This window comes from Theropithecus gelada, chromosome 7b (assembly GCF_003255815.1).
Source record: "Theropithecus gelada isolate Dixy chromosome 7b, Tgel_1.0, whole genome shotgun sequence".
NCBI classification, from domain to species: Eukaryota; Metazoa; Chordata; class Mammalia; order Primates; family Cercopithecidae; genus Theropithecus; species Theropithecus gelada.
The window spans coordinates 98,287,805-98,315,071 of NC_037675.1; the positions used below are offsets into that span (position 1 = coordinate 98,287,805).

Here is a 27,267-nt window from a genome sequence, read left to right on the forward strand (position 1 = left end):
TGAGATTCTATCTTAAAAAAAAAAAAAAAAGAAAAGTAAAATTGACAAATAAAAAACCAAAAAGCTATGTAAACTCATTGAAGGACCTGCGCAAGTGAGGTCCTGAAGCTTATGCTTCACTGGCTTCATTGTTAATCTCCCTCTGCCTGTGACTTCAGTGATTTTGACCTAGAACAATGACCCAGTGCCCAATAAGCTTTCAGTCTCATGGATGATGGAGACTTAGCTGATTATAATAAACACAACGCAAACTGTGGCATACGTTGATTACAGGTGAAACACTGCAGAGGATTAGGTAGACATTGAGATAGGCTTTGAAATAGGCTTCGAAAAACAGTAGGATTTAGACACATGTCAATGATTGGGCAGAATAATACTAATACTATCTGCTATTTATTGAGCACCAGCTAAGTTTAAAGTACTGTCTATAGATTATTTCATTTAATCCTAACAGAAACAGGAAACTTATTTTACATCCAACTCTCTGCCAACACAATAAATCAAGCTACTAAGAACAGGGCTGTAAACCATATTTCCTAGAAGGCTAGGGAGCAGAAGGACGGGGATCTCCCTTTGCCGCTAAGAGACTCCAACTCCCAGGATGCCTTGGGAGCGCTGGACCACAGCTCCCGGCATTCCCGGGGAGGCGCGGAGCTAGCGTAGCCTCCGTCCCGCCCCGCCGCGTTCCCGCTCGTCCCGCCCCTCCCGTCGCCTCCGAGCCAATGGGAAGGCTCCATACTGCAGGGTGCGAAGGGGCCGGCGCCGCTGCCGAGTTGCGAGTCGGCGAAAGCGGCGGGAAGTTCGTACTGGGCAGAAGGTGACGGCTCTGCGACTTAGGGTAGGGAGGCCGCAGGCGACACTGCTCGAGGACTCGCGCGCCTAGCTGGGGGCGCGGAGGAGGGCGGCCGGGGGCTGGGCCGGCACTGGGCCTTCCGGGCGGTCTGTGGGTCCGCCGGGGTGCGGAAGGCGCCGTCAGCCCTGGCCGCCCCGCGGGACCGCGCTCCGCCGCGTGGCTTCCGCCTGCGCGGGCGTTCACTCTTTGCTTGTCTCGCTCAGGCCCCGCTGGCGATCCCGGGGATTCCTGGACTGGCCAGGCCGGCCCCCATCTGAGCTCCACGTTCTGGACGCGCGTGGTGTCGCGGCCGAACTCGCAAACGCCGCCTCGGGCCTCGCCGGGAAGCTGGGTCTGTCAGGCGGGGCCCCTGCCCCGCGGAGCTCGCTGTCTACTAGGGAAACAACACACGCAGCTGCGATGCTTTGCGGATACGGACATGCTTTCTTAGAAACGGGACAGGCAGTTGCGGGCTAGAGGAATGGGCGCGAGGCTCTTTAGGTTAGGTGATCCGGGAGGTCATCTCAGAGGATGTGACCTTTGACTTGAGACCTGAGAGGGAAGAGGGAGGCTGACCCCTGAGGATAGCAGCCAGGCCTGGGGACCGCGAGGCCGCCCGTTATTTCCCTGTCACGTCGCGGGGAGGCCCCGTGGTCTTGTACTTGAGGGTCTGTCTGGTGCAAGGCCGTTAGAGCCGCTTGTGGGTTTTGCAAAGGACTTTCGTATCCCGTTTGACAGTTCCTCCTCTGTTCTGTCCCTACCTGGCAGGGTGGCATCTTTTACTGTTGCAGCTCCATTCAAGGGCAACGCGTAGTTTTTCCTGCCACCGAAATAGTATTTTGGTTCTCGTCTCAAAACTCTTAGGTGATTGAATTAAATTCGACAGACAGCAGCGGAGTCAGACACTATAGGTTCCTGTTGAGGCCACCCATTTTTCTGATGTCCTTTCTTTCAAGTCACCCATTTTTGTTTTCCTTTGTATAGGCTCTTGCCTTCCCTCTCCTGTGTCCCTTTCTTGGAACAACTTGGAAACACCAGTTTTGCTATTGGGAGGATGTTTTAGGGAACAGTTGAAGAACCTCATTAATTACTGTGTGTGTGTTTTTCTTTTCTTTCTTTTTTTTTTTTAAATTGGAATTGCCCATCTGTTGAATCTGAAATTCAAAAGAGTAAAAAAAATGTAGGGCAGCATTTATTTTCAAGAGTTCGCAATAAAGGCACCTTTCTTTATGACATGCTGAGCATGATACTTTGGGGGAGAATTTAATCTAGAATTTTGAAGCATTTTCAGAAGGAAGCAAGGGTTCTTTATATAGTCATTTTATGTAGGTTACGTTTATGTTCTTCAAAATGGCATGTAGTGATTGGAATTACATTTCTGGGTGGATATTATTATGTTCATCTGTTACCTATAGAAAGGAATATAACTTAGTCACTTAATAATAGCTTTCTCTGTTGATGCTACCACAGATGGTATTCTCTACATCTCAACATTGCTGATCAGATTCTGTGTTAATACAGTAACACAACTTGAATTTAATAACAATAAACTTGTGTTAGGCGTTACTGTCAATTTAGTTCTGGTATCTAGTACAAATACCAGCTTTATAGTGCAATGGCTTCTTGTTATGCTCAGTGCTGCAAAAATTATGAGAGGATATTTGTTAAACAAATGAGATAATGGAGTAATGTGTTAAGCATAGAGCCTGGCATATAGTAAGTTAGTAAGTGCCCAGGAAATGGTTATATGGAAAGCTTATGCTAAGTTTTATTCCAGTATGCAAGTGTATATTTTAAAAATATCAGTAATGCATTCAAAATGTTGACAGACCCTAAAATTAAATTTCTTAAAGGAAATAGGCCAGCTTTTTTTTTTAACTTTGAGAACTAATGTGAAATAATAATAAATATATAAGTGAAATGTCCCAGATGTCTAGAAATGAAAAAACAAGATTTTAATTTTGACAGCTATATTTTTTTTTTTTCTTAAAAGCATCCCTAATAAGATATAATGTACTATGATTAGGATTATGATTTGAAAAATAAAACTTTAAAAATATTTTTGATTTGAAAAATAAAACTTATTTGGAAATGAAGCGAAGCTTTAAGATTTACCTTATATCAAATGAAGGATGTCTCCTGAATTTATGCAAATGTGCAAATGCTTATATCTCCATAGATCAGGCAGTGAGCCTAATGGGAATTAAATGCTCCCTCTTTGTGCGTGTGAGTGAGGCTTTCATGAAAATTGCTCTTGATGGGTTCTGAGAATGGATTGGTAACTGAATAGGACTGGAGAATATTTTTCAGACTGGTAGGATATTTTACATGCTTGCCAGGGTTATTTTTCGGAGAAGAAATGGACTCATTTATTCACCAGGGATCACGTGCCCCCTATTTGCAAGGAATTGTGCTAGGTGCAAAGTCTGTTCTTGCTATTGTAGTGTTTTGCTGAAGCAAGTTTTCTTTGTTTTAAATTAATGTGCGTCTGTTTTGTTTTTTTTTTTTTAAACTTTATCTAGCATCCAGCACAGAATAATCCAATAAATGTGTAGAGCACATTTGAAAAACTGTACTATTAATGTTAAAATGTAGAAAATGTTTAATAAAGGTGCAAGATTAATTTAAAAGGGTGATAGAACCCTAATAAAACATTTAGGTAGGTGTTGTAACCAAGATGTAATTTTACTGTAGGATAAGTTTGGCTCCTTTGATCAAAATTCCTGTGAATCTATTTCTCATTGCCATTATAAAGTTGCAGAGGGCTGTGTCCTTTGAATTTTTTTCCCTTTGGTGCTTGAATGATATTTAAGCATCCAGCATTCCGAAGTTGCTATTTTGAAGTAATTTCATGCACTTTCCCAATTGGAAAAACTCCTGCTCCATCTCTCCCAATGTTGTCTTAAATCTTTGCACTCAAATTCAAGCACATCCTACTACTCTTGTTCTGAGTGACATATGGGCAACACTTTGAAAAAGAAAAGCTCTCTAGAAAATCTAGAGAGGTATAAGCAGGGGCCCTTCTCCCATATTAGGAGTTAGATTTTTAGTATTCATCAATAAATACTAATGAGAAGAAACTGCTCTACTTTTACCAACATTCTTCGGGAAATTTATTAAGAATTTTATTAGCCACAGCATCTTTGTCAGCTTGGAAAAATATATGTTTGTGAATCATGTTTATTTAGTCTTTAGGTAAGTACAGGATTTTGATGATTCTTTGCAGTTACTCCTATCTCTCTATGGGTCTCTTGCCCATAGGATGGGAACCAGTGCTCTAGGATTTGAAAATTAAGGTAGATACTGTTCACACTGGCAAATATTGAAGATGAATATTAAACTTGTATACTGAAATGTTTATTGGTAAGTCTTACTCATTAAATGGGAAGATATACTAGACGAAGTAATAATTAAATTGCAAGGTAATTTGAGATTTGGGAATGTTCTGTCATACACTTTTAAAGCAAATATTATACTGATAATGGAAGGACACATGTCTTGTGGAGCTCAGTATCAGGAACAATATAGTTGGTCCTCTAGGGGACTAAACATGAGAACTGAAAGTCATTAGAAACACCAGCAGCCCCATTCTACTGTTTCGAGGACCTTATAATTTCTTTCTGTGTATTTTCTTTTCTTTTTGAGGACCGTCTGTCTGACTGTTTGTATGTCGGCAGATATGTCTGCTCTAGACTTAGATACTTGCTTTAAGAATGCAAAAGAGATTGCATTATCTAATTGTCATTTGTATCTAAAATTAAACAAACCATGACTTTAGACATAGCTGAGATAACCATAGCTTTATTTCAGGTTAATTGCTTTTCTTAAACTGTTTATCAAGTAACAGCTAAAGAAAAGTCATCATTTGATGACACTAAGTATTAATGCATTGTGATTGCATTTCACAATATTAAGTGTTAGAACTGTTAGACCTTAAGTCTTTATAGATTGTGTCTGGAAAACATAGGGAAAGAAATGTTTACTGTTTCTACTGTAGTCTTTAGAGTTGCTTTTTTCACACTTTATTGCAGTTTACTATATAATTTGGCAACAGCTATCAACATAGAGATTATATGTAATTACAGTGTACCCTTGAACAACTCAGGGGTTGGAAGTGCTGACCCCCACGCAGTTGAAAATCCAGGTATAAGCTTTGACTCCTCAAAAGCATAACCACTCAGCCTGTTGACCAGAAGCCCTATCAATAGCATAAACAATTGATTAACACGTATTTGTATGTTATATATACTATATGCTATATTCTTACAATACAATAAGCTAGAGAAAAGAAAATGTTATTAAGAAAACCCTAAGAAAGAGAAAATATATTTCTGGTTGATGAAGTGGAAGTGGGCCATCTTAAAGGTCTTCATTGTCATTGTCTTGGTGTTGAGTAAGTTCAGGAGGAAGAACAAGAGGAGAAGTTGGTCTTACTGTCTTGGAATGGCAGAGGCAGAAGAAAATCTGTGTAAGTGGACCTGCACAGTTCACACTCATGTTGTTCAAGGGTCAGCTGTATACATTTTTTTCTTAGAGGTAATAAAACAAATCTGTTATTTGGGAATCAGGAAAAAAGTTCTAAGATTCATTTTTTAAAAATAAGTTCAGATTGTAACATTTAAGAAGTTTAATCTTGTTTTTTCAGACTTGCAGAAAATACTTTAGAAATGCTGATTGTAAAATTTATCTTTCATATGTTGCTGGTAGGAATCTAAAATGATTGCTGGAAATTAGTTTGGCAATTTCTCGAAAAGTTAAACATACACTTGACACACAATCCAGCAGTTGCACTCCTGAGCCTTTATCCTAGAGAAATGAAAACTTACATTCACAAAAAAACCTGTACATGAATGCTCGTAGCAGCCTTGTTTATAGTAGCTAAAAACCAGAAACAACTCACATGTCTTTCAATGGGTGAATGGTTAAGTAAAATGTGATAGTCTTGCAGTTGAACACCACCATCAAAAAAAGAAACAAACTGTTGGTACATGCAACAACTTGGATGGAGTTTAAGGGCATTGTATTGAGTGAAAAAAGCCAGTCTCAGAGGTGGTATGATTCCATTTATATAGCATGCTCAAAATGACCGAATTACAGAAATGGAGAACAGACCAGTTTTGCTGGGGTTAGGGCTGACTTTCTTTGAGATGATACAACAGTTCAGTGTCTTGTTTGTGGTGATGGTTACATGAATCTGTACACATGACACAATGTCCTAGAATTAGACACACAAAAGAATGTAAAAGTTGACATTTCAATAAGTAGTTCAATGATGAATATTGTATTAGTGTCACTTTCCTGCTTTTTTTTTTTTTTGAGACGGAGTCTCGCTCTGTCGCCCAGGCTGGAGTGCAGTGGCCGGATCTCAGCTCACTGCAAGCTCCACCTCCTGGGTTTACGCCATTCTCCTGCCTCAGCCTCCTGAGTAGCTGGGACTACAGGCGCCCGCCACCTCGCCCGGCTAAGTTTTTGTATTTTTTAGTAGAGACGGGGTTTCACCGTGTCAGCCAGGATGGTCTCGATCTCCTGACCTCGTGATCCGCCCGTCTCGGCCTCCCAAAGTGCTGGGATTACAGGCTTGAGCCACCGCGCCCGGCCACTTTCCTGCTTTTGATAATTGTACAGTGCTTGTCCATTTTTTTGACTGTATCACGTTTAACCATTTACCCATGGAAGGCCATGTGGGTTGTTTCTGGTTTTTGGTGATTACAGATAAAGCTGCTATGAACATTAATGTACAGGTTTGTGTGTGACTGTAAGTTTTAATTGTTCTAGAATAAATGCCGAGAAGTGCAACTGTTGGGTCATATAATGATGAAATCTTGAGCCCTCTTATTCTGTCCCAGGTGGGATGTGAATCATCCCTTTGTCCACCGTATCCACACTGTATACACCACCCACCAGCTAGTTAGTCACTCTTGGTTATCAGATTGACTGTCTGGTATCTTGGTGCTTGTGTTCAAGAATCTCTTATTTTACTTAGTAATGACCCGAAGTGCAAGACTAGTGATGCTGGCATTTTTTTTTTTTTTTTTTTTTGAGACAAGTCTTGATCTTGTCCCCCAGGCTGGAGTGCAATGGTGTAATCTCAGCTCACTGCAACCTCCGCCTCCCAGGCTCAAGCGATTCTCTTGCCTCAGCCTTCCTAGTAACTGGGATCACAGGCACCTGCTGCCATGCCTGGCTAATTTTTGTATTTTTAGGAGAGACAGGGTTTCACCATGTTGGCCAGGCTAGTCTCGAACTCCTGACCTTGGGTGATCCGCCTGCCTCGGCCTCCCAAAGTGCTAGGATTGCAGGAGTGAGCCACCGTGCCCGGCTGCTGGCCTATTGTTATAATTACTTTAAGTATTGTTGTCAATCTCTTAACTGCCTCTAGTTTATAAATTAAACTTTATCGTATGTATATCTAATGTATATATAGGAAAAAGCATATTTATGTAGGGTTTGATACTCTCCATACTCTCCATCGTTTAAGGTATCCACTGAGGGCTTTGGAATGTATCCCTCACAGATGAAGCGGGGGCTGCTGTATTTGAGAGAGAGTTTCTCCACATCCTAACTACCATTTGGTATTGGTGATATTTTTTGTGTGTACTGGTATCTCCTCATGGCTTTAATTTTCATCCTAATGGCTGATGATTTCATGTGCTTATTTGCCATTCATGTTTTTTTTTTTTTTGGTGATTTGTCTGTTCAAATCTTTTACCTGTTTTGTGATTGGTTTGTTTTCTTATTGATTTTAGAGCATTCTTTATATGTTGTGTATACAAATCCTTTGCCAAGTATATGATTTGTAAATATACTCTCTCGGTCTCTGGCTTGTCTTTTCATTTTCTTCTAGTGTCTTTAGCATCTAAAAAGTTTTAAATTTTGATAAAGTCCAACTTCTCAATATACGGATCGTGTTTTTAGTGCCTTTCTTAGAACTCTCTGCCTAACTCTAGGTCAGGAGGATGTTCTCATTTTTTTCTTCTAAGTGTCTTACCCGTATATGTCTTACATTTAGATCCTTTTTCGTTTCATTTTTGCACAGGATGTGAGATTTAGATCTTGGTACATTTTTCTTTTCCTTTTGTCTATGGATGTCCAGTTGTTCCAGAACCATTTGTTGAAAAGCCTACCCTTTCTCCATTGAATAAGTTTTAAAAATCAAAAATCACTTGGCCATATACTGTAAATTAGATATCAAAACAAAGACAGGAAGAAATGAATGAGCAATTAAGTATGAATAAATACAGGTTTATTGAAGGCATAACATGGCTGGAGTCTGGAAAAAGTGGGAAAACATTTTAGAGAATAACATGGGCAAAGATCTGTTCTAGAGAAAATAAGTAAGAACTGGCCGTTTTGGGGAGTTATGCAAGTGAAGCGAAGTAGAGAAGTAAAGGAAGAATCATTGGTTCATGAAAAAGAAAGAGTATATAAACTTCTGGCTAGATTGAAGCATTTGTAGTCAGTTTCATTGGCCATTAGGAAGGTGCTGTATATTCTTAAGCAGGAAAATGGTATAATAGAAATTGTATTAAAGAGAAGTTGTTTTGGGACGATTTTTGGCAGTGATACGTTGGTAGGAAGAACGGGATATAATCATGACCCTTGACTTACTACTTTGTAATACAAATATCTGCCAGAAAGCTAAAAAAGTGGTGTTATTTCAGAATGTTATAAATTCCTAGTATTTTCTAGAAGGCAGTGGTAGATTTCAAAGTTTGCTACTGTCCTCAGTGATGGATATGGAGAAGTCTGCAGGACTTCCAAACTGTTTCATATTTATGCTACTGTTATTAAGTTATACATGTGGGAAAAAGAGTAGTTTCCATTGGCTTATTGTTGATGTGGGTGACATTTCTTACCAGGCCTGAAAACAGTCCAAGAATTGAGCAACTGAAATGATAAAAACATAAAGAGTTCATAAATCGGTCCAATGAGGAAAAGTTATTGGGATCATATTTATTTATCATGGCAAAGAGGAGACTCAGGGGTTATTAGATCAGTATGTCCTGATACTTGTATGTGAAGAACTATACAGAAAATGATGATGACCAGCTGTTCTTCAGAATCCTGAGGACTATGTAAGAACAAGTGGCTCAAATTGCAGCTTTAAGGTTTTGGTCTTAGGGAAGAATTTCCAGACAGTAAGGACATTATGTATTTCATGTGAGATATCAAAGGATACACTAGAAACCTAGATGTAGTATAGGAACATTTTACTTATAGTCAGGGGGATGTGAAAGATAACATATCTGTGTTTTGGCCCTTGAGTCCTGTTAAATTGATGAGCGAAAGTACTCACTTTCCATTTTGTTAGTGCCTACTTCAGTTCTTGGTTTCTCCAGGCAAATTATACCCTTCCCCTCCCCCACCATTTATCTGTGGGGATCTCATTTGGTTTCTGCTTTCTTTTGTGCATTTAAAAGATTATCATGGCTGTAGATTGGACTTAAGTCATTTAAAAAATAATCAGTCAACAAATAGAACCTGTATAGTGTCGAACTACTAGAAATCAATGCCTTTCTGTTCCTATTTAGAAGATGGAAAAATGTATCATCCCATTAAGAAAAAAATCATTGCTGACTTGTTGGGCCAAGGATTTTACAGTATAAGAGGTTACCATTGACACATGTTAATGAAAGAAGGGCAATATTAAAAGCTTTCATGCAACGACTCAAATGTTTTTAAAGTACCTTTTGTGTTTGATTTAACTTCCTTAGTCTGATTCTTTTCTACTTGTTTAGATCTTTTTTTCCACTGAAATGTTGAGATTGACCAAGAATATTTAACTTGTGATTGCAGCCCTTCAGTATTATCACCGAGATTTTTTTTTTTTTTTTCTGCAGAAGAGCAAGCTCTTATAGTGCTGTGCAAGCTGCCCATTTAAAACTATCATTGCTTGGCACCTATGCCCTAGTGACAGTTTGACCAACATGTGAGCAGGCATACTGCCATCCTGACAGATGGGCGTGAGTATAGGCAGCCAAGAAACCATGTATCTGCATCTAGTGTATTTGTTAAGGGCAGGATTCCCAGTCGGGGATGTTCAAACGTCTGTCCATCCTGAGCTTTCACGCCTGTGGATAAAGGGATGTCATCATTAATCCCAGCTTCCATGGGTATATAAGAGCTTCTTGGCTCTTACAGAAGTAGGCAATTGGGGACAATCAGGATAATTGTTCTCTTCTTCATCACAGGACTACTTCAAATAATCCTTTCCTCTTTCTCCTAGCCAGCTAGGTTTACAGTGAGTACAAACCTGTTCAGACATTATACTGATACTTGTGGAGTATGTGCTTGCTCATTTCTTTTCCAGAGTTTGAAAGCTTTGAAAGTCATTTGATGTTTATGCTTTGGACAGTGACATATAAAATTGGATCAGGTAGATCTAGTTCAAATATTGACTGCTGTGTGACATTAGAGCAATTCAATTTAGCATCAAATCAAGGTAAAGTAATACTTAGAGTTGTTGAGAGAATTAACTGCAAAATGTATGCATGAGTCATTTGGTGTAATGTCTGGCCCACAGTAAGTGTTCAATAAATGTTTGTCATCATCATCATTTTCACTTTGATATACCTGAAGATGTTTTTCTCTGGAGAGGTATCTGAAACAAAACTTTTTTCAATTCACTCTCACTTCCCATCATTCTCCTTCCTTCCTTCCCTCCTTCCTTCCCTCCTTCCCTCTTTCCCTCCCTCCCTCCCTCCCTCCCTTCTTTCCTTCCTTCCTTCCTTCCTTCCCTCGCTCCCTCCCTCCCTCCTTCCTTCCTTCCTTCCTCGCTCTGTCAACCAGGCTGGAGTGCAGTGGTGTGATCATAGCTCACTGCCACCTTGATTTCCTGGGTGCAAATGATCCTCCTCCTGAGTAGCTGGAATGACAAGCCACCATTTCTGGCCCACCATTCTTGTGACATCATCACATGGTCTGGTCTATGATGAAATGCTTCCAATGACAGAGAACTCACTACGTCGCTCTAGGGCAGAATTTCTCATCCATGGGACTATTGACATTTTACATGGGTCATTGTTTGTTCTCTGCACTGTGGGATGTTTAGTAGCATCTCTGGCTACAGAGACAGAATCATCTCTGGTTGAGAACCACTGCTCTAGAGACAGCCTATCCTATTTTTATTAAAGTACTGACCGTTAGAAGGTTCTTTCTTACACTGAGTGGAAGTCTACTTGTTTCTTCTACTCACTTCTGCCTTTTGGAGAAATGTAGAACAGGCTGAATCCCTCTTCCACGTCACATCCTTTCAAATATGTGAAAATAGTCATCAAGTATTCTCAGTCTTTTTGATTTGAAACATCTCCAGTTCATTAGCTATTCCTTACATGGCATGGTTTCATGTCAGTTTACCACATTGGTGGCTTTCCTCTTTTTAAAGAAATTTCATTTTAAACTGTAGTGCTTTGAATTGAATTCTGTGCTCCAGACATGGCTTGATACGTGAGAAATAGAGTTGTATCTCTTGTTCTAGATATAACACTTTTCTTTCTGTGAGTTAAGGGAAGATATCACCTTCCTTCTACATACTATATTTTTATTAATATTGGCTATATCATTTTGTGACCACATCATACATTGAACATAAAGTTGAATAAAATCCCTGCATCTATCTGAGCTATGTCTTTTCATCCTGTTTGTATGCATTAGTTTTGGGGTCCAACCATGGGAGCTTATGTTTGTCTCATTAAATTTTATTGAATTTAGCTAACTGCAACTTTTAAAGATATTTTGCAATCCTAATTCTTGGTTTAATTGGAAGCTTCTAGCCTAAAAGAACATGTATGTGATGATGCTATGCACTGAGACTGGAAATACAAGAGAAAGAAGTCATTTCTCTCTCTCTCTCTCTCTTCCCCCCCCCACCCTCCCCCTCTCTCGCTCCCTCCCGCTCTCTCTCCCTCCATCCATCTCTCTCTCTCTCTCTCTCTGTGTGTGTGTGTGTGTGTGTGTGTGATTGAAAAGAGATTGAGTATGGAAGCCTGGGTAATACCAATATTAAGAGGCAGCCGGGCAGAAAGGAAGTAAGAAAGGAGACCAAGAAGTGGTGGTCAAAAAGTTAGAATGAAAATAGTAGGAGTGTCTTGTAATGCTGGAGTGACTCTGTGTTAAGTACTGTGGTAGATACTTGAATAAAAAATGAATGGGACATGGTCCCTGCTTTCTGCCCTGTTTTTGTTTAATTGTTCAGTTTGCGTAACTGCCTGGTCAGTCGTTCCTCGAGACTTGGAAGTCATCCTTTATTTCTCCCTCATACCCTTGCCTCTTTGGGTTACCAAGTTCCACTGATTAAAAAAATTTTTTTGAAGTGTAACAAAAAGGTGCACAAGCATGAAGCTCAATGATTTTTAAAGTTTTACAAAGTGAACACCCTGTAATCACCACTACCCAGATCAAGGTATTCATTTTCTAGCACCCCAGAAGCCCAGATTATGTGGGGATATCTTGCAGACAGTAGTTACTCCCACCCAAGGTAACCACGATTCTGAATTACATAACTATAGTTTTACCTGGTTTTGAAATCATATGTAAATGGAATAATGCCCTCTGGACTTTTTTTTTTTTTTTGCCTGACTTCTTTTACTCAATGTTGTGTCTGAGATTCATTCATGTTGTTGCATGTAGTTTGTTATATTTAAAATAGCTCTATAGTTGTGGTTATCCATCCCTACATAATACACTAGTTTTGATTATTGGTTATTGCATAACACACCACTCCAAACTTAGTAGTATAAAATAACAACCATTTTATTATGCTCATGGATTCTGTGGATTGGGAATTTGGTGGTTATGGCTTATCACTGCCCTACAATGGTTGGGGTCTAGAATCATTTAGAGGCTTCTCCACTCATGTGTATGGTACCTTGACTGGAAAGTCTAGAAGGCTAGGATCATCTGATACTATTGACCAAACCTACATGTGGGGTCAGGAGGTTTTGGATTTTCACAGCATGTTGGCTGCGTGTCCAGAGGAAGCTTCCTGAGAGTGGCTTATCTTCAGAAGTCATATAATCTCACCTCCACCATATTCTATTGGTTGACAAAGACACAGCCTGCCTGGATTGAAGGGGAGGGGACATAGACCTCATATCTTTATGAGAGGTGTGTCAAAGTATTTGTGGTCATTTTTTAAAACTACCACACATTACATAGCAAAATTCATTTATTCATTCTATTTTAGGTATTTGAATAGTTTCTGTTTTGAGGCAATTATGAACAACGTTGCTATAATCATATACATATGTATATGTATGTATCCTTTGGCATACTTGTATATTCATTTTGGTTGGGTATATATGTAGGAGTAGAATTCCTGGTCAAAATGTATATGCATCTAGCTTTATTTCTTTTTCTTTTTCTGAAACGAAGTCTCACTTTGTCACCCAGGCTGGAGTGCAGTGGTGTGATCTTGGCTCACTGCAGCCTCTGCCTCCCAGGTTCAAGTGATTCTCCTGCCTCAGTCTCACGAATAGCTGGAATTACAGGTGCCTGCCACCAGGCCTGGCTCATTTTTGTACTTTTAGTAGAGATGGGGTTTCTCCATGTTGGCCAGACTGGTCTCCAACTCCTGACCTCAAGTGATCCACCTACTTTGGCCTCCCTAAGTGCTGGGGTTACAGGCGTAAACCGCTGCACCCAGCCACGTGTCTGATTTTAATGGACACTGCCAAACTGTTTTTCATCCTTGTCGTACCTATGTATACTTTTACCAACATATGAAAGTTCCAGTTACTCTGCAGCCTTGCTTCCCTTGATATTGTCAGTTAAATATTACAAAAAATTAATCACTAGTGGCTGTATAGAAGATCTCAGTGTGGTTTTCATGGGCATTTCTCTAATGACTGATAATTTGAGTACTTCTTCATATGCTTGTTGGCCATTTGGATACCCTCTGTTATAAAGTTCCTCTTCAAGTCTTTTGTCCATTTTAAACAGATTGGATTGTCTTTTTTCTTATTGAAATGTGGAGTTTATAAGGTATCTGGATTTGAATCCTTTGTTGAATATGTGAATTATAAAAATATCTTCCTGTCTTATGGCTTGTCATTTCACTCTCGTAATGTGTTTTTGATGAACTGGAATTCTAAATTTTAATCAATTCCAGTGTATCCATCTTTTCCTTTATGGGTAGTGTTTTTTTGTGTTTAAGAAGTTTTCGCTACTCCAGGGCAATGAAGCTATTTTCTTGTGTTATCTTCTGGAAGCTTTAGTATTTTGCCTTTCAGATTTAGGTCAAAGTCCCCAGGAATTTGTTTGTGTGTTTTGAGGTAGGGATCAAGGCTTCTTTTTCTTTTTTCATATGGTAATCTATACAAGTAGTAGCCGGTGGCATTGGGTCTGGTGGGCACGAGCCTGGGAGTTAGGATTCCACTATTCTCCACCTTAGATTATCTTTAATGAGCCTTCTGCACTTGGGCATATTCTTAAATCCCTCTTGACTCAGCTTCATTTGTGAAATGAAGGATTTGAATGGAATGTTTTCTGATTTTCATTCTAACTATGGTTTGCTAGATCTCTACCTACTGTTGTAGTTGTATTGAGGCTTGTTAGAATCTTTTTATATCTGGATTCTGTTATCTAAAATATTAATAACATCTCCCAGCTTTATGTTGTCCCCAGTTCGAATATGCTGTCTAGAGCTTAGCTGCTGATGAAAGATAGTTTTGTTGATCACATAGGCAAGTCCAAGATAACCTGTTCTTCTGATTTTAGTTTTTATTTTTTTTGAGATGGAGTCTCACTGTTGCCCAGGCTGGAGTGCAGTGGCGCTATCTCAGCTCACTGCAACCTCTGCCTCCTGGGTTCAAGCAGTTCTCCCACCTCAGCCTCGCAAGTAGCTGGGATTACAGGCGCATGCCACCACGCCCAGCTAATTTTTTGTATTTTTAGTAGAGATGGGGTCTCATCATGTTGGTCAGGCTGGTCTTGAACTCCTGACCTCATGTGATCCACCCACCTCGGCCTCCCAAAGTGCTGGGATTACAGGCGTGAGCCACCGTGCCCAGCCTCTGATCTTACTAGTATAGTATACTCTGTCCCTTGCCAGGAGCTCATCATGCTTTCTTTAGTAAGTCATGGTACAGGACACCAATTCCATTAAAAAAAAAATTAGCTGTCTCCTACAGAAAGGATCAAATTCCATTTTTGAAAGTCATCTGCACATACTATTCATCTTACTTGTCCCTTCAGTTTCGTACTTGAACTTTTAAGAATCACATACACAGCATAGAGTTTCATGAATCAGCAGAAGTCATTCAAGATCAGTGAGTTGTAGTCTTGGCAAATTCTGTCTTCCATCTTGGAAAGTGGCATACATTCCAAATTACTATATCAGGTTTATGTAATATGTTTGTGTCTCTAAGAAGAGTGAGTCAGGAACTACCCTGGATGACAGAACAGAAAATCTATCATTTGCTGGTTTCTTTGTGTTCTTAGTGGCCTGCTTTGAGGTGTTTTTAACCCTTCTTTGAAAAGATCTAGTTTGGTTTCCACAGAATGCTATAATCAATTGTAGCTATTCTTTGTTATCCTTGCTATCACATTGTTCCTCTCATTAACCCCCTTTTTAAAAATCAAACAGCTTTAGTGAGATGTAATTTACGTACCATACAATTCATTCATTAAAAGGTATAATTCAGTAGTTTTTAGTGTATGCACAGGACTGTAACCATCACCATAATCTAATTTTAGAATGCTTTCATCAGTGCTAAAAGAAACCCCCTACTCATTAACAGTCATTCTCCATTCCCTACTCAATCCCTAAGAAACCACGAATTGTTTTGTCTATAAATTGATCAATTCTGGAAATTTTACATAATTGGAATCATACAATATGTAGTCTTTTGTGACTGGTTTCTTAACATATGTTCAGGGTTCATCCCTGTTGTACATGTGTTAATACTTTATTTCTTTTTATTGCTGGATAATATTCCGTTGTGTAGATGTACCAAATTTGATTTATCCGTTCATCAGTTGAAGGACTTTGGGGTTGCTTTTACTCTTTGACTGTTATGAATAGTGCTGCTGTGGACATTTATGTACAAGCTGTGTGAATATGTGTTTTCATTTCTCTTAAGTTTGCCTAGGTAATTCTTTAAGTTTTTTAGGGACTACCAAACTTTCCCAAAGTGGCTGTACTGTTTTATGTTCTTAGTAACAATATGTAAGGATTCAGATCTCTAGATCCTACCAAAACTTGTTACTGTCTTTTTGTTTATATCGTCCTAGTGGGTAGGAAGTGGTATCTCGTTGTGGTCTTGACTTTCATTTCCCTAACAGCTAATGATGTTGCACATCTTTTTGTTTGCTTGTTGGCCATTTGTTTATCTGTTTTGGAGAAATGTCTGACCAAATCCTTTACCCATTTTTAAATTGACTTAGTTGTCTTTTTGAGTTCATTAACCTTTAATGTTCACTGTGATTTACTTTTAACTCAAAATGTTTTTTCTTTGTCTTCCATTTTGTTCAGAGACTCTTCCTTCTGTATTAAGCAGGATGGTTAAGAGGGTTTTCAAGCCCTTTTACATTTTCTTGGCAACAGGTTCCATTAGCAGCATACATACATGTGGATTACCTTAGACTGGAAAATGTACATCTACTGGTTATTGGAATAGATCATTTGTGGTTCATACTGGTTATATTAATAAACTGAACTCTGCTCTTTTCCCTACAAACCAGGGGGTAAAATGCCTGGCTTTGACTTTAATCCAAGCCTTTCATTTTACAGGTAAGGAAAAAGAAAAACCTGGAGAAGTTAGGTCTCAAGGTCTTAAGTTCCCAACAGGTAGACCTGGACCATGACTTTAATTCAGCCCATTCTTAAGAACTATCAGTTGGTTTCACATCATGTGGCAGATATGTCAGAATGAAGGGATACCATGGTAAGACAGGGTCCCTGATTTGGAGATCCTCACAAACTGTGTCACAAGAGATTGACATATACACAACTAATGGTTATACAGTATCACAATTGCTGTGAGTTGTGTACAAGGATGTATAGTCAGTCCAGTGCTCTTAACAGTGCTCGGTGCTGACTGGGATTTTTACCTTACTTTCTTTTGCATATAGGCAGAATTAGATTCTTGAGTAGTTGATTTTGTTTGGGTCATTTAGTAAGAAATGATAACACAAATGCCATCATTCAAACCCTGAGATTACAAAAGAAACAGACTTTAGAATCTTCAGGGTTTTGGACTAGAATCTAGAAGATAGTCTCATTAAGTGCACCATTATTATATATGTATTATTTTCTTAGCTTTTTTCATATATTCTTCAGTGGCTTATACATCGAGTTTTTTTCAACTGAATTTGTGTTAGTATATTAAAAAAAACTAAAAACTTTTCTGAAGACGTTTTATTTACATCAGTGATTTATTTCATTACTTTTGTCCTTTGGATTTTTGGAAGTCATATTTCTTTTCACTTGACAGAGTTAGGCCATGGGATATGTATTTATAGTAAGATGTAAGTATGTTTCGGTTTGATCTTTTATACTATTTTCATGGCATTTATATTTATGGCTATGTTATTAGTCATTAAAGCAAATGTTTTCCCCCCTTAAGACTTCTTGTTTTGCACATGATTTATTCTGCAGTATGTGCTGTCTTTTAATTAGCAAAAAGGCATTTTTACAAAAATTACACTTTCCTTGCAACTTACTGGTTGTAAGGCCATGGACAAATTATTTAATTTCCCTTATCCTTGGTTTCCTTATGTAATGATACAGTCAATATCATTACACCTTTGTTTTATGGTTATCGTAAGAATTAGAGATGATGTGTTTAAATTACCCAGCATATAGCTTGCCACATAGATGCTTGAATATTGATGGTATTAATTGTAATATATTAGTTCATTTATACATAAGAGCTATAAATTCTAGTTAATGGTTAATTGATTCTTCGTGGTATGGATTACTCATTTAGGATTAATTGAGCAAAAATAAGTGATCATATTAATGTAAGAACTTGATGTCAATATTCATTTTCAGTTAGTTGTCTTTTAGAGACTGTAGTACGTTAAAGACTAGAGACTATTGCTGTTTAACCTGTCTTTATCTTTAAAACATGAAGGTATGATCCTGTCTGCAGATTACGGTATTGAGAGTTATTTTTCTATGTAGTCAATTGCAGTGTTTTAACTTGTGGCAGTTGATAGGGCTGACTGTGTTGATCCTGATGCTTTAGAAGCACTGGTAAATTCCAGACTAATATTGGAAAGAATTACTTGGCATTTTATTTACTAAAGTTCTTTTTGTTATTCATGAAGAATTCTTAAAAAATACCTCAATTGAAAAATTAATACATGTACACAACAATAAATTTAAACGGTATAAAAGAGCCAAGAATGAAAATTAAGCTTCACACCCTTAAGGCATCCTCTGCTACTAATTGATTATATAGCCTCCTAGTAATGTGCTGTATGTACACGCTTGGGGATACATTGTTGCACAGCTCCCAGGGGTGTGGTCATACATATTCAAGCGTATATGCAGCATATATGTAATGGTCCTTTTATATAAATAGGAATGTTCTAATACAAAGTTCTTTCCTTGTATTTTTCACTTAATGATATGTCTTGGTGAATATTCCATGCCAATGTATGTAGATCTACCTTATTTTTAAAACTACATAATATTCCATTCTGTGTGTATGCCATACTTCATTTAATATTATGTTGGTGCAAAAGTAATTGCGGTCTAACCTAAAAGTCCCCTCTTGATGGTAATTAAGGATCTTTCTAGTCTTTTATTGTATATAATGTTGCAGTAACTGTCCATGTATATTTGACAGTATGTGAGTATACCTACATGATAAATTACTGGAAGTGCACTTTGTGAGCAAAAGGGAGTACGCATTTAAAATTTTGGTAATGCCAAATTGTTACGCCTTTTTCCTCATACTCTTACCAACCCAGTGCATTTTCTTATTTTTTGAATTTGACTAATATGATAACTAAAAAGTCATTTTAATTGTAGATTAATTCTCATTGTAATTTTAATTTGCATTTTATTAATGAATGAAGCTGAGTCTATTTGTTATTGATTTCCAGGATATATTGTTAGTGAAAGAAATCATGGTGAAGAACAAGCTGTATAATATTCTGTCTCTCATCTGTCTCTTATCTGAAATGAGGGATGCAGATAAATGTATTTTATTTGTTATTTAAAAGGAGAAAACAGGAAGGATAACCCCAAAACGAATGAAACCAGTTATTTGAGGGGAAAAATAATAAAGAGGGAGGGATAGAATCTAGGATTCTCTGAAAATACCTTATATTGTTTGGGCTTTGGAAATGTAAATGTTTTATACATTTAAAGAAGTTAAAGAGGAAAATATATCAGTTAAATATTTAGGTTGACATTGTTAGGAACCAAGGTTTTTAACAAATGAGAAAAAAAGCCAGGTGCAGTGGTTCGTGCCTTAATCCCAACGCTTTGGGAGGCTGAGGTGGGAGGATCACTTGAGCTCAGGAGTTTGAGACCAACCTGGGCAACATAGCCAGACCTCGCTGTACCAGAAAAAAGAACAGAATAAAACAAATTAGTGGGCATGGTGGCACTGGTCTGTAGTCCCAGCTGCTTGGAAGGTTGAGGTGGGAGGATCGCTTAGGGCCGAGGCTGCAGTGAGCGGTGATTCTGCTATTGCACTCAGCCTGGGTGACAGAGTGAGACCCTGTCCGAAAAGAAAGAAAAAAAAAATCTTGTTGCTCTGTCCACTCAAAAAACCTAGAAATAATATCTTAGAGCCCAAATTTTGGTCTCTGAATACCATTTTCAACTAAAAGGGAATAATAGGGCCCCTTGTAGAAGTGGCTGATTGTAGGCTTGGGACAGGAAAATGTACAGAAGGAACCTGGAACATTTTGTACTAGGAAAGCAAGGAAAAGCTCCACGACTGGTAGGGTTGTATCAGGAAACAGTGGCCAAATTGAAGGGGCGCCCATTGGGAAAGAAAAAAATGAGCAGCCCCTGACATTCAGAAGCCTCAAGGCTAGGCCATGTTCTCCTACTAAACATGAGCGGTCTCACAGAATACTTTCAATAAAGTTTCTCCGAGATCATGATAAAATGAGGCAAAACACAGACAAAAACCAAGGCCACTGTGCCACTTGTAAAATACTTAGCCAAAATGAATGACTGCTGCTTCTTTACCCATTACAGTTTTATCTTCATTCTCAGCTCCCCTCCCTTAGGTAAGATTTATTGAGATACATAACCACAGAATTACCCTACTTCCTCACAGCATCCAATGTAGAGAAACTCCTCCTCTCTCTACATTGGATGTAGAGGGGAATTTGGGGGAAGACCCTCCCCCAAATTACCAAACTGAGGGCCAAAGTGTGTAATAGATTTTAACAGCTTCTAACTGAGATGCCCCATGGTGCCCTGTGGTGTGTGTTCTCACTCACTGCAATGAGTAATACGCCTGTCTTGTTTAATTATAAGTATATTCCTGGTGGTCTTGGCTGAAGGTCATTGATAATAGGTAGAGTAATTTGAGCAACAATATCAGTAACAAAAAATACAAGGGAACAGATTAAGTGACAGTATAGGGTCAATCAGTAAAATTCAAAATGGGAAATTTTACAGGACAGATGACAAGAGGAAGGACAAAAAAGAGGACAGTGGCACTCAAAGAGACTCAAAGACATATCAGCCAGATGCATTGACTAGTATTTGGGTCCTGAGTCAAAGTAAACTGTAGGAAGACATCCTTTGAGACAATTGGATAAATTTGAACACTTCTTACTGGATGACATTAAGGAATTACGGTTAATTTTGTTAGGTGTGGCAATAATGTGTAGTGGCTTTATTTTTAAAAAGTACCTGTTAAAAGTATTTACATATGAAATGATGTGTTGTCTGAGGCTTGCTTTAAAATAATCTTGGAAGGGGTTAGTAGAAACAAACAAATTGGCCATGTGTTGTTGATAGTTGTTGAAAATAGCTGATGTTTTGGTGGGCACTCATTATATCGCTTCTCTACTTTGTATGTATTTGAAAATTCTTCTAAGGAGAAGTTTTTTTCTTTAAAGTCATATTTCTTTCTTTTTCTGTGAGTGTGCCTCTTCCTTTTCTTCCATTTTTCTGTTGGGCTTCAGTCTTATAATTTAAAGGGTTCTTTAAAGACTAAGAAGATTTGCCTTTAGTCATATGTTTTGCAGATAATTTTAATTTGTCTTTTGAACTTGTGTTTGGCATTTTTTTTAACCTGTGGAGAATTTCTATTTTTATTTTGTTAAATTTATCGGTTTTCTTTATGGCTTGAGTGTTTTGTGTGTTGTTTGGAAAAATTTTCTTGCCTCTGAGATTCTGAAAAGCTCTTTCATGTTTCCATGAATTTTTTAAATGACCACAGTACATTTCTGTTATACTTTATTTAGTCACCTTAATTTCCTCTTAGAGTATTTGGAAATATTCTCCCATAGAGCCCTGCCCCAAGACTATATAGGGAAAAATGTTGTTCAGTAGCTGTTCTATCAGATCTATTGATAGATTATTTATATAGTGAACATCCAGAGAATTAATTGTAAAAGTTTGCTCATTAATTTTGTTCCCTAAATAGAATGAATGAGAAATCTATTTACCAAATTTTGAAAATATGCTAAGTGTTATGTAAAAGTATTAGCTATATAGTTCACAGTTTCTAATTTTAGAAGAGTTTCAGTGTTTGCTTTATATAAAGAAGCATTCATTTGAGCTCTTCTCATAGGCCATAGGGTCAAGAAGCCAGGTGTCACCCCTGTTTGAAGTTGACATCTTTTGGCTTGCTCCTCTCCTAGGTCTGACTCTTGGATAGGCAGAACAGTGATTCTGTTTTCTAATCTCTGTAGGAATGGATGTTACTGTAGTGTCTTCATCACTTTTGTTTCTCGGAGACCTGTTGAGACCCAGGAATGGATCCTTCCACCTACTGTCTCAAAAGTCAGAAACAGAAATACAGCTAAGGCTTCATGGAATCCTTCCCTTGTAGGGGAAAGTGGTAGCAGTGAGGTATCTTGGGCTTGTGTTTGCAAATGTACCACACTGTGCATTCTCAGTTGAAAACTAACTCTCCAGTTAGTGTTTCTCTTTTTTTAAGGAATAAAAGTTGAGAAAGTGCATTTGATACTATATTTTAAGCATTTTGCTCACTATACCAAAACGTTTTGTAACCTAACATTAATCGCTTTTCTAATACAAGTAAAAAAAATTTCTGACTGGGAAGAAATTTTTTCTTCTCTGAAGATAGCCACTTTCTTTTTCAGAGTTAGAAACGTGAGTCTTCACCTAGTTCTTTCCAGCTTAGGTGTGAAAACATGACTAGTGTGACAATTGCTGCTAAAGATTGTATCACAGTTTGAGTTTAGCTTAACGTTTTTCAGGGATAAATCTATGAATTTATGGGATCATTATCTCTGGAGGTTCACTTCTATATTCTCATGGTTTGTTGTGTTATATTTTGACACTTACTTTTTTTTAATGTTATAAAGGCACCATATAGCCATGAATTTTTTTTATACTTTTATTGATATGCATAATTCTCCTCTGAGTGAAACCTGGGGACTGATTGGGTGTTCCTAACAGGAACCCGGGGCAGTGTCCGTAAGTTTTTTATGTTTAGTGGTTTTGGTCATAAGTGAATTTTAATATCTAATGAATATCCTTACAGTTCTGTCTCAATCATAGGATTTGTGGGATCAAAATGAAGAAAATGTATGAGGACCCTCCGTGTCACTGGGAAGCGGCTTTATAAACTCAAGATTCTGTATTTTATTTTTCAGATGATTTCTTAGCACTAATCAAATGCATTAATCAACTTCTGATTAGCTGGCTCATTTATAAGAGGATTGTCTTTAGATGTATTGCTTTCAAATTGTTCCTGATGTAATTTAGCAAAGGAGGTGATGGAGTTCTTTGTTGACCGATTATCTTTCGTTTGATTTTACTCTGACTTACTGTAGTTTGGCAGGAGGCCAGTTATACCAAAATATGTAATTACTTCTTAATTCCAAATAAGTTTGAAATATAAAGAGTCATTTTGTCTCAGGGATATGATGGGATGGGAAAAAAGCGGTGTTTTTGGCTCCTCCTGAGTTACTCATGAATTTATTTTTTACCCAGCTTCTAAAATGACCTGGAAAGGTCTTCTATTAAAATCCTCAAATGTAATAGACTTGTATGTAATAGAGCAATTAAAGTAAAAATGAATGACTTAAGAAGAAAGTAAGATGTACTAGAATATCTAGGTCAGTGGGTCAGTCTGTGCATCACAGTACCCCGTGTAGCATGAAAATATAAAGGTGCTGGGGCTGTTGCGGAGTAGGGCCTTTATTGTTCCAAAGTTCCACTGATAATTAGCTTGGTGCAGAAATAATTGCAGTTTTGGACTATGAATTTTAAATCATTATAACTAGGCTCAAACACATCTTTATTTATCAAAAATAGGAACCATTACAGTCAACACATTTTGCCAGTGAGAAATAAGTTAGTTTATTCCTGTAGTGTAAAAATCCATGTTTTGGGATTTGATGAACTCTTGGAAAGCATTTTCTGCATCCTGCTGGTTGTGCAAGTGTTTTCCCTGCAAAAAGTTGTTGATATGCTTGAAGAAGTGGTAGTTGGCTGGTGAGAGGTCAGGTGAATGTAGCGAATGAGACAAAACTTTGTAGCCCAATTCATTCAACTTTTGGAGTGTTGGTTGTGTGACATGTGGTCGGACGTTGTCCTGGAGAAGAATTGGGCCCTTTCTGTTGACAAATGCTGGCTGCAGGTGTTGCAGCGTTTGGTGCATCTCATTGATTTGCTGAGCATACTTCTCCGATGTAATGGTTTCACCAGCATTCACAAAGCTGTACCAGATTAGACTGGCAGCAGACCATCAAACAGTGACCATGACTTTTTGGTGCAAGTTTGGCTTTGGGAAGTGCTTTGGAGCGTCTTCTCAGTCCAACCACTAAGCTTGTTGTCACTGATTGTTGTATAAAATTCACTCTTCATCACTCTGTGATCGAGAAGTGGTTCATTGTTTGTAGAATAAGACAGGATGACACTTCAAAATGATGATTTTTTTTTGATTTTTGCTCAGCTCATGAGGCATCCACTTTTGGAGCTTTTTCACCTTTCCAATTTGCTTCAAATGCTGAATGACTGTAGAATGGTCAATGTTGAGTTCTTCCACAACTTCTCATGTAGTTGTAAGAGGATCAGCATCGATGATTGCTCTCAATTGATCATTGTCAACTTCCAATGGCCAGCCACTACACTCCTCATCTTCATGCCTCTCATTTCCTTTGAAAAACTTCTTGAACCACACTGCACTGTATGTTCGTTACCAGTTCCTGGGCCAAATGCGTTGTTGATGTTGTGAGTTGTCTCTGCTGCTTTACAACCCATTTTGGACTCGAATAAGAAAATCACTTAAATTTGCTTTTTGTCTAACATCATTTCCATAGTCTAAAATAAACAGCAAGCAATAAGTCATTAGCCAAAAAACATAAAGCGAGAAATGCCCATTAAAAGGGTGTATAACATAACTACGTTTGTTTAAGAATGTATTCCAATATTAAACAGCAAATTCCAACAATGCAAAAACCATAATTATTTTTGCACTAACCTAATAATTTTAATGTATAGTTAAGATAGATGTTACTGCCTTAGATGATGGAGCGTTATGCATTTGGCTTTATAATTTTGTTCTGAACTTCCTGGCATTCATTGCAAAAGAGGTAACGGGAGTTTCATAGCTCTTGATATCTTAAACACTTGCATCATTGGAAGAGACTTTTTTCCCTACCATGAACCTGAGAGGGTTTGATTTTGTAGATGTCTACAACTGTTCACTATCTTTAATAAATACTTTTATTAAAGGCTTCAGAAACATTCTTTCTCTGGGAAGTTTTTTATTGATCCTTGTTTGAAACTGATATATCATAACTGTGTGATGCTCTTTCTGCATATAGGTGAATGCAGCTTTTTGAGACTAAAGGTTTGAATTTCCAGCCCCTAGCACAGTTCCTGGCACATATTTTGGAGGTATTTTACAAATGTCTTTGGAAAAAAGGAGTTCAAGTGTTTAATTTCCTGGCGAACTAAATTGCTATAAAGAGAGAGCTTAGAAAGTCTAGAGTAAGAGATGATTAGCCTGCTTCCTAGACCATCTGTCACTAATACCAATTGTTTCTACTTGGCACTGCAGACGTGTTTTTTGAGGGGGAGGGCAGCTTGTGTAAAGTTAAAAAAAAAACAAAACAAAGTACCGGAACCCTTAGGTTATTCTGTACCCCTCTGTTTAGTGGCTAAAAAGTCATTGCTGTCTTCTAAAACACATTGACATTCTTATTATTCAGTAAAGATAAATGCAATTATTGCTTTTTCCAATAGCAATACAATTGTAACTGGTAGCTGTTTCTGCCTTGCCCCCTTACAATCTATTCTTGATACATCAACCGGAGTGATCCATTCAAAGTGCAAGTCAGAACATGTCACTCCTCTGCTCAAGACCTTCCAAGATTTCCCCACTCAGAGTTGAAGTCGAAGTCCTTACAATAGCCTGAGTGTTGGACATGTTCTTCACCTCTGTGCTGCTTTACATCTGACCCCAGCCATTGCTCTCCCCTGGCTAATTCTTCCTTAGCTGCACCAGTCCCCTTGCTGTTTCTAGAACAAGCTGGGCATGTTCTTGCCTTAACACCTTTGTAGTCGCTCCTCCCTCCATGTGGGATGCTCTTCCTATAGAGCATGTGTGTGGCTAGATTCTCTCACTTTTTTTTTTTTTTTTTTAAACAAGTTTTTGCTTAAATGTCACTTTCTTGTGAGGCTTTACCAGACCATCTTTTTAAATTTCATTCCCTTCCGCCCCCAACTCCCTGTCCCTGCTTTTTTTTTTTTTTGTCCTTAGCCCTTATACCATTGGACATATGACATATTTTAATTTTTTTAAAATTATTTTTCTCTACTGAATAAAATATAAGCTCCATGAAGGCAGGGGTTTTTGTCTGCTTTGTTCACTCTTTATTCTTGTCTTGTAGAACAGTTCCTGCACAGAGTATGCAGTCAATAATTATTTGTTGAGTAAACAAATTAGGCAGTATATGTTGTAATAATGTAGAATTCCAATGGTACTCAGTATTGTTTTTATTTTAAACTTTAAGAAGGGTGTAGCATGGTAAAAGTTTTTATTGTATCGTCAAAAATTTTTTTTGCAAACCATTCACTCTAATAGCACTACTAAATTACTGATATTTACATTAAAGGGAGAGTAGGGTCTAGTCCTATTCTCTACTTTTTAGAAACAGAATTTGATTCATTGCAAAACCATTCCTATCTTGAGGTGACTTGTGACAGAGGCACTACAGAAGCACTTAACATTTTGGATTTGTATCAAGCTTATATAGTTTATAGATGGAATGTATTTTAAGAATGGACTTAGCAAAAGTATATTAGCAAAAAATATAACAAATGTAAAAACTTTGGTGAGAATTAAGTCAGCAGGAGAATTTTTCTTGACTCAGGTGTTCAGCGTATGATTTTTAATTTGGTTGAAGTGTTGTGAATTACAATGCAAATATACAGCAAGTTCCAAATGTTTACCCTGTGGTGAAATTCAGAGTCCTGACAGTGGCCTTCAGGACCCTACTTGATCTCTTGCTCCTGTGCTAACTTTTGGGACTTGATCTCCTGCTTCCCCCTTACTCACGCCACACCAGCCACACTGGCATTCTTACTCTTTGGTTGCCAGGTATGCTCTTACCTTAGGGTCTTTGCACAACTCATCCCTCCGCTTATACTCTCTGCCCAGATACTCACATGGTCCTCTCCCTCAACTCCTTCAAGTCCTTGTTCCGATGAGCAAAGTCCTTTCAGAGGAGGCTGAACATGACCACTCTGTTTAACACTGCAAGCTTTCCCCTTCCACCTTCTACTCGCTATCCTCTATCTCCCTTTACCTGCTTTATGTTTTTAAAACATGACTGCATTTTCTGAAATATTAGGTAACATGCATTATTTGTTCTTTTTATCTGTCTCTTCCTGAAATAATGTGTCAAAAGAGCAGGACTTTTGTTTTGTTCCTTGAGGTATAGCAAGTGCCTAGAACAGTGCTTGGCACATTGTAGATTATCAGTGACTATTTGTAGAGTGAATGAATGAACAGACTATGTCATTACCCTTCTTCATGAATTTACATGATCCACAGTTAACATTTATTGCTGTGATAACTAGTACATTTATGTAATTAGCATCTATAAGAATAACCTCTGAAAAAAATACCAATTGTAATGCTTTTCCAATTGTGTGTGTATGGGAGGAGGAATGACTCTGTAGTCACCAGGAACATGTTGGTATTATCTTGATTCAACTTAATTTCTGCCTTTTTTATCTGCTGCATCTAGAAACTGTGTTTTTAAAAATTGTGATAAGAAACAGATTTCCCATCTTAACCATTTTTAAG

General features: G+C 38.1%; 1 protein-coding gene across 2 annotated transcripts in view; it reads left to right on the forward strand.

Moving 5' to 3' along the window:
- Positions 1 to 488: 488 nt before the first annotated feature.
- VRK1 (vaccinia related kinase 1) overlaps positions 489 to 27,267 on the forward strand; it is an 85,707-nt gene continuing 58,928 nt past the window's right edge. The window contains exon 1 of one of the 2 annotated variants that reach the window (XM_025392687.1): positions 489 to 838. The gene's annotated coding sequence lies outside the window, so the exon portion shown is untranslated. The remainder of the gene's footprint in view (positions 839 to 27,267) is intronic. The other variant, XM_025392688.1, reaches the window with a different exon arrangement.